The 11,530-nt window shown below is 41.6% G+C and overlaps 1 long non-coding RNA gene across 1 annotated transcript; it reads right to left on the bottom strand.

The window, feature by feature from the left end:
- Positions 1-10,070: 10,070 nt before the first annotated feature.
- LOC139025049 (uncharacterized) lies at positions 10,071-10,801 on the bottom strand. The gene is made up of 2 exons (XR_011476486.1): positions 10,535-10,801; positions 10,071-10,454 (listed from the first exon to the last, which is right to left on the bottom strand). It is a non-coding gene; the product is annotated as an uncharacterized lncRNA (long non-coding RNA).
- Between the last annotated feature and the right edge of the window lie 729 nt (positions 10,802-11,530).

The raw sequence follows: 11,530 nt of genomic DNA, 5'->3' as shown, positions 1-11,530 counted from the left end.
TCGTCAGCGACTTCCGGTTCACGGAATTTCAGATTTAAAAATATAAAAGTAATCCGCGTAATAGTATAAAACGTCAATAGCCTGTATTTATTAACGACACGCGAAAAATAATTGTTTAAACATTAACAATGATTCATAACTTTTTATATTCTGATAAAATAAAAACTTAAGAATGAAACATCGGCACAAAGAATCGTTTTTCCTGTACAGCGCTATATTTGTACCGTATAGTGTCCAGGCACCCCATTTTAAGCTGTTTGACAACAGTAAAAGTTCAGCAACACTCTGTATTATTCAGTGCCCCATGAAATGACACCATATATACATTCTACAGACCCTACTGAGTATTCCCTAGAGTACTTTTACCTCAGCACATAGAATAGTTTTTGCTCTATAAGCGTATATGTATTCCCAGCCCAGCCTCACATTCAATTCGCGCATATATGTACAAAATGTATTTCAGCAGATTTCGTGCGTTTTTGTGCATTTTTGGGGTGGTTCAATTCGTTTGAAAATACACGAATTTCTGTGCTACTTAATTCGTGCGAAAATACACGAATTTCKGTGCTACTTAATTCGTGCGAAAAGACACGAATTTAACCAGGCGATACACAAGCCGTTGCAACAACCATAGACGCGATCGCCTGTATTTATTTATTTTACGTTATGAATATATAGATATTTTGTCTTTTTTTAACCATTTAACCATAAGAGGTTATATATATATTGTCTTTATTTAATCCCTATTAAAACATTGTGGTTTTATGCCTATATGTACTGTTTTCGATTTTTCTGAACAGACTTTTCAGGATAGAATGAATGTAAGCAATGCATGATGGTTAATGGTGTTTTATTCGGTTGTAGTTCCATGTATTTCTTAAAAAATAAACGTGTAAACCATTTTTATTGAACAGAATTTAACTGAAAATACAATGGCAGCCTTGCCATTGTCCATCAATAACAAAACATTTTTTTTTCGTATAACATTTGGGGAAACGTATGCAGTCATTGTAGTCTTACATTTTGTTGGCCAACCAAAATTACCAAAACGTTAACCCKTAATAAGGCTAGGGTGGCTGAGTGTAAATACATGGCTCTGAGTGTAAGCACCTTTTCACTAGAAACGTTCTTGTGTTCAAATTACCGTCAGTGCGAAATAGCTAGAAAGCTTTCGTATTTCCACTTGGCTGCACCTACGGTTACGATAACGATAAATCAAGTGCAATACCTGCGTCGACCTGTGTCGAGCAGCAAAACACCGGAAAGCTTCTAGCCTACCGGAAAGTTACAAGAAGAACAAGAATAGTTACCTCATCCGGTCATGTGACACTCTGGATGCCCCCTAAAAGCAATTTCAACCGTTTTGAAAAATGACGCCTGGTAACCCCAAAAAAATACCAGGTGCATGAAAAGTTTGGACTTAGAATATTTTTTGAAAACCTCCATAAATCACTCAGGCCATTGACTCGAGAAGAAAAAACATAAAATATTTTCCAGAGAAAAAACAGAATATTTTTTGAAAACCTCCATAAATCACTCAGGCCAGCACCCATTGATTTGGGGCGGTAGTATAGCGCTCCCAGAGCGGGTATGGAAGTCTGGATCCCCCCAAAAGCATTTAAGGCTCGTGTGTCTTTAAGCACCATACTTTTTCACTCCATCCTTGCTGTGTGTGTGTGTGTGTGTGTGTGTGTGTGTGTGTGTGTGTGTGTGTGTGTGTGTGTGAGAGAGAGAGCTTTTCTTTGACATCTGTTTAGCGAAATACTGATTTACAGTTCATGAGGGTTGACCGATTCACACATTTAAAGTTTTGGAAAGATCTGACTTTTTTAAACCTTCGAAACAGCACCTATGACCCCATTTTAAGGCACTTCCGGTTGGCACAGGAAGCTATAAGTAAATACATATCCTGATCGGGGTATGCTTTTACAGAATCCTGAGTTTTAAGTCTATACGTTAAGAACTGACTGATTTACACAGGGTTGAATGCACTATATATCACAAACTGCTGGTTGGGTATGGCAAAACACTTTTAGGGTGATTTTATCACTTCCGGTTGCTCCAGGAAGCTTAGAATCAACACAGGTAGACCTCATAGTGGCTTGATGGATTGTCATTGAAGACAGGTTCATAAGACATTCATAACCCACATAGCTTCAGGTTGAATTTAGGGGTGCAGGCAATGTGTTCCTATGGGGTGAGATGTCATTGTAAACTGTTTGATGTAAACACCTTCTTTTAACTGTTAAGGGTTAATGCCACACAGTCAATGTTAGGCTTGCACAGAGACCTTAGGAACGTTCCTGAGGTCAAATTGTGCTTCTAAACCTAACAGTTCTCTCTCTGTCTCCCAAAGCAAAAGACTTGAAATGTAGGTCAATGGTCATCTTCTTGTCACTGGCGCTGCGCTCAGACCGAGCAAGCTACGGTCAAGCGGGGCATCTCGTTGAACTCGGCACGGCTATGGTGATGTCATTTTTAGTGGTGATTTCAGAATGCTATTTTGGTGGTTTTTCACTGTTGAAACATATTGCAAATGCCACAAAGTCAACTAGCAAGTCAGTGTCCATCAGCCAATTAGATATTTTCAGACACCAAACTGATACCATCTGACTCCAAACTCACTTTTTCCAACTCGTTTAGAAGCCAACTATCACATATTTCAGAGCAGGCCCAAAATTCACAGCGCCTTCCATTTAAACCATAATAAAACAAATAATACGTAGTTATGTTCTAGCTGCGGGTCCAGTTTTACATTATGTTTAGCCCTCGAGGCGACCTCGAATCCCAAGTTTCGGCTTGATAGGTCATTCGGTGTCCGAGCAAAACCTTAATTGGTGCTGAAATTCCACTTTTTTCCATGCCTTGCTACGGGGTCCTTGAATGAGCTATCGGACAGAAATGTCGGGGTCCGTCTCTATGGGCCGAGCCGGTTTCAATGCACCTAGTCTTGCAACTCTGGGACTTTTCTAAATGTCACCATTTTGTAATGCTCAAAATGAATTGAAGTCAATGCAAATGCACCGAGGCTTTTTATCGGTCCGAGAACCTTCTAGAGCCACATAACTCACCGTGCTTAATCGACCTGAGCTCTAGAACAGGTTTGTAAAGTTTCAGAACTCTAGGTCTGACGGTTCTTTAAAAGTTCAAACAAAAGTAACTATTGCAGGCACTGTCTGCCTCTAAGCCCCTCAGTGTGTCACTCCATCCTTTCTGTGTGGGTGTGTAAATTTTTCCTTGAAATCTGATGGGATGAATGACTGATTTACAGTTCATGAGGGTTGCCTATTCACATATATTAGTTTTGGAAAGATTTGACTTTTTTACCCCTTCGAAACAGCCCTTTTGACACCAATTATGGCACTTCCGGTTGGCACAGGAAGCTGAAAGTAAACACATACCTCATTGGAGTGGGCTTTTACAGAATCCTGAGTTTTAAGTCTATACGTTAAGAACTCACTGATTTACATAGAGTTGAATGCACTATTCTCTCAAACTGCAGGTTGGTATGGCAAACACTTTTAGGGTGATTTAAAATCGAATCTTTAGAATCGACACAGGTAGACCTCATAGTGGCCTGATGGATTGTCATCGAAGACAGGTTCATAAGGCATTATTAACCCACATAGGCTTCAGGTTGAATTTAGGGGAGCAGGAAATGTATTCCTATGGGAGACATGTCATTGTAAACTGTTTGATGTAAACACCTTCTTTTAACTATTAAGGGTTAATGCCACACGGTCAATGTTAGGCTTGCACAGAGACCTTAGGAACGTTCCTGAGGTCAAATTGTGCTTCTAACCTTAACGGTTCTCTCTCTGTCTCCCAAAAGCAAAAAAATATGAAATTGAGGTCAAAGGGTCATTTGGGTCCTTCTTCTTGTTCTTCTTGTCCCCTGTCCCCAAAACTCTTTTTGGAACATGACCAATTTGTCAATGTACGATCTCTTAAATTACGATAGATAAATGGCTGGTTATTTTTTTCCTGACACCGTATGCTTATGTACTTTGACGTGAAGCGGTCAAATTAGCACCCTACTTTACGTTTTTGACCTTTAATCCCAGAAAAATGGCCATAACTCAAAAAGCGTTGAGGCCTCGACGCCATCTTGTTCGGGGCCAACTGTCCATTACGTCTTCGAAATATTTTCCGTTTAGGAGAAAAGGCCACATGCATTTGCAATGTGCTTGTGCATTTGCAATATTATTTATTTCCCTCTGGTGGGAATTTCCTAGACTGCGGAAAAATGACCAAAATGTGTTATTTTTATAAAACGGAAACCGAACGTCCGAGAGATTTTTTTTGATGACTTCCTGAAGAACTCTCCCCGCCGCCGCAATTTTAGAAACGTTGCAGGACGTCTAGTAAGGGACCTTACATTTGCAATGTGGCGTTTCTCACTAACCATATGGCGAGTGCTAAAATGTTCCCTTAAGGTATGGAAAGGCCTTGGAAAGGCCATAAGTGTAAGCCAACATAATTCATTATTTTACATTAACATGTAATACATGCATTATGAAGAAAATTGTGTAATTTAGGCTCCATGAAATATGAAATGGGTTATGAAGAAAATCGTGTATGGTTGCCTACATGACAAAAAGGCGTTCTGATTACAAGTGCACCAGTATCCAAAGTATTAAGCGAAATCAAGCACAGAAAACAGCATTGGCATTAATAAAACAATATTTCCCACGAATTAAGTCGCAGGTAAATGTGCGTCTTTTCTCAAAAATTCTGTTCAGCAAGTCTAAAACAGTACATATAGGCATACAACGACACATTTTAAGACATGGTTAAACAAAGACAACATTTCTGTATATTCATGACGTTGAATTAGCCATTAAGAAGAACAAAAATGAAATATAAATTATCGCGTCTATATGGTTGTTGCAAAGGCTTGTGTCGCCTACTGGTTAAATTCGTGTCTTTTCGCACGAATTAAGTAGCACAGAAATTCGTGTATTTCCAAACGAATTTAACCAGCCCAAACCAGCCCAAAAATGCACAGAAACGCACGAAATCTGCTGAAATACATTTTGTACATATATGCGCGAATTGAATGTGAGACTGTGTTGGTATTCCATATACAGTGATTTGCATTGTGGCCAATGGAATGGGTGGATTAAAAGGCCAGCAGCAACACTCCATATTATTCAGTGCCCCATGAAATGACACCAATTATTGATTCTGCAGACCTTACTGAGTACTCCCTACTCCACTTTTCCATCACACAAATCATTGTTTTTCCTGCACAGTGCTATATTTAAGATTTTTGACCACAGTAAAAGTCCAGCAACACTTCCTATGACCTAGCTTTTTGTTCAAGCTCATCTGATTTGCATTCTAGGAACTCTTGTGCGTAGACTGGACCCAGTTTTATAGACACACATCAATCGTTTTTCCGTAAAGTGCAATTTGTTTGTGCAATATAACAAAAATACAGTAAGACTTTTCTTAAACCATAATTTCTAAATGGAATCCTTGAACAATAGCACCAGTAAATAAACAAGAATCATACCATCAAAATATTGATAAAAATATATATATATATACTGTATATATGTGTGTATTTAACCAGTAGGCCATTATTATGTTCTTGACATGAATTTACTTAGCTCCAAACATTTCTCAATGTGCAATACAACAAAAATACAGTAAGACTTTTCTTAAACATTACATTTTAAAATTGCATCCTTGAACATTAGCACCAGTAAATAAACAAGAATTGTACAGTTATTTTGGGGTTAGACTCTTTGCACTATATTATAATAATTTTGATGTCATCATTAATGGAACTCTAGCCTACTTCTGGACCATGGTTAAACTTGGTCTGGCCTCAATCTTTTTCTTGGTCCTGGCTTCAAGCATTTTGCAACCTAATAGGCTATTGGTATGATCAAAGAATTCAAGAAGGTGCCAAATTCCGCCCTAATTAAGTTTACTAGAGGCTGAAACATAAAATGTATCCCAAACCCACAGATCAAATATTTACAGTAGTCAAACCTTTTTTTAAATGTGAACATTAACTATTCTGTCACAAATCTCCATGCGTCAATGTCACAAGAGCAAGCTGTTGGTCAAGAGAAAGTCCTCAGCGGTATTCTAAAAAATTTCTTTTTTAAACCTAAACTCTACACAGACAGTCAGTGACACATTAAACAGGTCAACATTCACAAAGCCGCTGGGCCAGACGGATTACCAGGACGTACTCAAAGCATGCGCAGACCACCTCTCAAGTGTCTTCACTGACATTTTCAACCTCTTCCTGACTGAGTCTGTAATACCTACATGTTTCATGCAGACCACCATAGTCCCTGTGCCCAAGAAAGCGAAGGTAACCTGCCTAAATGATTACCGCCCCGTGGCACTTACGTCGGTAGCCATGAAGTGCTTTGAAAGGCTGGTCATGGCTCACATCAACAGCATCCTCCCGGACACCCTACACCCACTCCAATTTGCATACCGCCCCAACAGATCCAAAGATGACGCAATCTCAATCGCACTCCACACCGCCCTTTCTCACCTGGACAAAAGGAACACCTATGTGAGAATGCTGTTCATCGACTACAGCTCAGCGTTCAACACCATAGTGCCCACGAAGCTCATCACTAAGCTAAGGACTCTGGGTCTAAACACCTCCCTCCAACTGGATCCTGGACTTCCTGACGGGCCAACCTGAGGTGGTAAGAGTAGGCAACAACACGTCTGCCACGCTGATCCTTAAAACTGGGGCCCCTCAGGGGTGTGTACTTAGCCCCCTCCTGTATTCCCTGTTCACCCACGACTGTGGCAAAACACGACTCCAACACCATCATTAAGTCTGCTGACGACACAACACTGGTAGGCCTGATCACCAACAACGATGAGACGGCCTATAGGGAGGAGGTCAGAGAACTGGCAGTGTGGTGCCAGGACAACACTTCTCCCTCAATGTGAGCAAGACAAAGGAGCTGATCGTGGACTACAGGAAAAGGCGGGCCGAACAGGCCCCCATTAGTATCAACAGGGCTGTAGTGGAGTGGGTCGAGAGTTTCAAGTTCCTTGGTGTCCACATCACCAACCAACTATCATGGTCCAAACACACCAAGACAGTCGTGAAGAGGGCACGACAATACCTTTTCCCCTTCAGGAGACTGAAAAGATTTGGCATGGGTCCCCAGATCCTCAAAAGGTTCTACAGCTGCACCATCGAGAATATCCTGACTGGTTTCATCACCGCCTGGTATGGCAACTGCTCGGCATCTGACCTTAAGGCGCTACAGAGGGTAGTGGAACGGCCCAGTACATTACTAGGGCCAAGCTTCCTGCCATCCAGGACCTATATAATAGGCGGTGTCAGAGGAAAGCCCATAAAATTGTCAGAGACTCCAGTCACTCAAGTTATAGACTGTTCTCTCCTACCGCACGGCAAGAAGTACCGGAGTGCCAAGTCTAGGACCAAAAGGCTCCTCAACAGCTTCTACCTCCAAGCCATTAGACTGCCGAACAATTCATAAAAATCGCCACCGGACAATTTACATTGACAACCCCCCTCTTGTACACTGCCACTACTCGCTGTTTGTTTGTTAGCTATGCATAGTCACTTCGCCCCTACCTACATGTACAGATTACCTCAACTAGCTTGTACCCCTGCACACTGACTCGGTACCAGTGCCTCTGTATATAGCCTCGTTATTGTTATTCTAGCCTACTTGGTAAATATTTTCTTCTTCTTGAACTGCACTGTTGGTTAAGGGCTTGTAAGTATGCATTTCACAGTAAAGTCTACACTTTGTGGCGTACAGCAGGTCAGCCATGAAGGGGAGACTCGTCGAGGCCTGGGGCCTGTTGCACAAAACTAGGATAAGGGATTAAGCCAGGATATCTTGGTGATCCTGGCTCAATTGATCCGTAATCCGGTTGCACTAAAGATGGATAGGGGGCAGGAGGATATGTTATGGTATAAATTACCATGGAGATTTATTCTGTGGAGCTAGCCTGCTCCAGACCAGGCTAAATTCCAGGATCTATTTAATCTCATCCCTAATGTCAGTCAGCAGTCACCACAAATGGAAACCAATAGTTATTTCATTGCTCACTATACATTGTTATCACATATAACTAGACCCACTGTTATTATTTAAACGTTTGTGATCATTAATTTCAATGATTTTGGATAAAAAATGATTTTTAGATGATGTTGCTATCATTAGATAATTTACAGTTTCCCATAGACTATAAGGCTATATATAAAATGATAGAATATTAGRGCCACAGAGGKGRAAAAAACACAAGTCATAATATTGTAACCAGTTGTTTTAAAGGAGGACAGTTGTTAAAATGACAGATGTGGGGCATTTYGTGAAATTGTACTTCAGTATGGTTTCATAAACAAAGACATGCTGATGTGCCAGAATATTAAGTATCACATTGTCATAAGTATCAAAACTGTAAAAACAATATGTAGCTTTTCTGCAGAAAGAACCAGCCTCATAAATGTATGACTTTATACTTTTTCTTCAGTGTGGCCCTAGTACTCTGTCATATAAACAAATACACATTCCATATGAATATAAAAACACAATGTGTAACATTATGTTCCTTTATTGAATAAGGACAAAACAAAGCAGGTAAACCATCAGCTCCTTTCGAAACTGAAGTCACAGTGACTCTACAAGATGGAAAGCACAGAATCCAAGCATATTATACAAAATGATACATACACATTCAAAGGTCTGTATATAACACACCCTGCATGTCTGCACACTAAAATAAATGCAGGACAAATCCATACACATCAACTGAACAGACAAATGAATGGATGCAGTAGCCTCCCTGCAGCCTTGTATTACACACAGTTACCGACAAACCATCATAAGAGGCCAATTCGTCAAAAAACGAACCCAAAAAAACCAAATTCCTCTGCCACCGCCATATTTAACCAAAATTGAAAGCACACATACTAACTAAAATAATTCAACACATATTGGTCCTCAGCAGCCGACCACTGTCGTCATCAGGGAAGATTGCCGGATTGTCCAGTCCATGGCTGGTGCACTCTGGGGCCCTCTCCTTCCTCAGGCAGGCCACATTGTGGAGGACAGCACAAGCCACAGTAATATCACATGCCCTAACAGGGCTGACCCTTAATTTGTGAAGGCAGTGAAAGCGTGCCTTCAGGAGGCCAAAGGTCATTTCAACTCTGGCCCTGGTCCTGGCATGGGCATGGTTGTAGGCCTGCTGTGCTTCCTGGGGTCTGTGAAAGGTGTCAGGAGAAAAGGCTGGCAGCCATACCCCCTGTCTCCCAGCAACACACCAGAGAATTCACCTGTCAACACAAAATCTCATCATTACTACTCATAAACACAGTGATATTCTTGACACAGCCATGATGGTTATAAATAGGGGTTGTGTGGCTTACTTGTGATAGGCACTGATAGATTTCAGAGGCCGAAAGATTCTGGAGTCATGGACTGAGCCAGGCCATTTTGCACAACATTGCTGATCACACAGTCAGCATTGCAGACCATCTGAAATCATAAGATGAGGAATATTACACCAATCAATGCACATCACTGGCAATGCAGAGTGTTCGTCAATGGACAATATCAAAAAGTTATGTTCACCTGAACATTAATGCTGTGAAAGGATTTCCTATTCACAAAATCGGCCTCATGGGCACCTGAGGGGTTTTATCCTTAGTGTGGTGCAGTCCACTGCACCAATGACATTGGGAAACCTGTCACACAAAGTAATGAGTATCCTACTATGTGTTCAGTTGTCCTGTAATTTGTAGATCCTCTTACCGCAATCCTATAGAACTCCTCTTTGAGTCACAGAGTCTTCTGTGGCAGGGAAGGAGATGAAGACATCTGCTAATGCTTTGATAGCCAGACACACTCCTTATTGTGCGGCAAATTGTGGCTTGTTCAGCTGTTCTGCATCCCCCACTGAGTACAGGAAGGCTCCACTAGCAAAAAAGCGCAAGGCCACACAAACCATTTGCTCCACACACCGTGCAGTGCGGTGCTTAATCCTGGGACCCAGTAGTCTGCATAGATACCTGATGCCATCTGCAGAAAACCTGTATCTTTCATATAGATGGTCATCAGGGAAGGCCAGTGGGTCCAACCGGTCCCTGAAGACCCTTTCTCGCCTGAAGGCTCTCCTCAGCACAAGTGCTTCTTCATCCACCACATCTCGCACGAATGGGCATGCCATTGTCAGAGCAGAAAGGAACACACAATTTTGGGCCTTCATATAGGCTAGTGGCCACACCTGGTGCTGGGGGGGTGGGCAAAAGAGGGCGATGCCTTATACAGATGACTTGGTTTACTGATTGCTGGGAAAATAAAAAAACCTTAGAAAGATGCCACCGTCCTGTGTGCTCACAATAAGAGCTCATATGTCATGGCTCACTTGACTTTACGAGAATATACCTAATTTTTATTTTGAGCTGTGTCATCTTCTTGGAGCTGGGGGAGGAAAGAAAAATAATGATTAATACATTTGTGTTACAAGGTAGCATACAGTGTACATTGAAGGCATATCTCACCTCCCTCTCAAGTTTTTTTATTTCAAGGTCCAGTTTCCTAATTGTCCTTTTTTTTTATTTCGGACTCCAGTGCAAGATTTTCCATCTTTTCTTCTTGTACTGAATGTCTATGTCTGCCAGTTCTATTTGGCGCCGGAGGTGGTTGCCATACAACTTTCTGATAGCTTGTGAGCTCTGTGAACACAATACAATTAGCGCAGCTGGAATTTGGCAGGATGTGGTGTCCTTTATTAATTACGCACTATGTTGCCGCATCTGGTTTTCCCACTGTATAGCATCTGGGTCTGTAAAAGAAATTAGATTTTTTGATTTTGATGAGGACCTCACCATTGTAGAGTAAATAGTACTTTCACAGTCTTAACATGATACCTCATGCCTTCTGGAATCCAGAGAGATGGTCTCCTCCTCATCATCGTCTCCATCATGTGCTGTGCTGCTGCACTGGGGCCTTCACCTTCACATTTAATCGGATTCATATTGAAGCTAGTAGACAAGACATGCCAGGCCTACGTATGCCTTTGATGGAGTACTCACTGGATCAGCATCGTCTGGTGCTTGTGCTGGTGGCTCTAACAGGAACACAGTGCTGCCAGACACTGCAAGGCAATAGGTAAACCAAAGTCAGACAGTCCAAATTGATTCAATATGAATGTGGTTGTATCCCATGTAGAGATGAAAGGACATACCTTGAATGAAGCGGGTGGCATCTTGGGAGGAACCTATGCTCGTCTCTTCCCCCCAGGGATCCCTCTAAGACGGGCCTGCCTTTATTTAGCTCCAAGGCCATGTCCTCTGCTGGGTAAGGTCAGCCTTGGTGACCCACACCCGTGCCTTGTCTGTGGGATTCTTTTTCACTGCAAAAACAGTACAGACAATGTGTGAGCAGGCACCTTCTGGGTACAATATATGCTTGTGCTTTGTTAAATATTAGTCAGGGACCATACCATTCTGCAGAATGTTCTTGTATTTGATTTTGACCTGCTGCCATGTCCGTTT

This window comes from Salvelinus sp. IW2-2015, linkage group LG4q.1:29 (assembly GCF_002910315.2).
Source record: "Salvelinus sp. IW2-2015 linkage group LG4q.1:29, ASM291031v2, whole genome shotgun sequence".
NCBI classification, from domain to species: domain Eukaryota; kingdom Metazoa; phylum Chordata; class Actinopteri; order Salmoniformes; family Salmonidae; genus Salvelinus; species Salvelinus sp. IW2-2015.
Note: the sequence above shows the minus strand (reverse complement) of the source record. Positions and strands in the feature narration are given on the sequence as shown.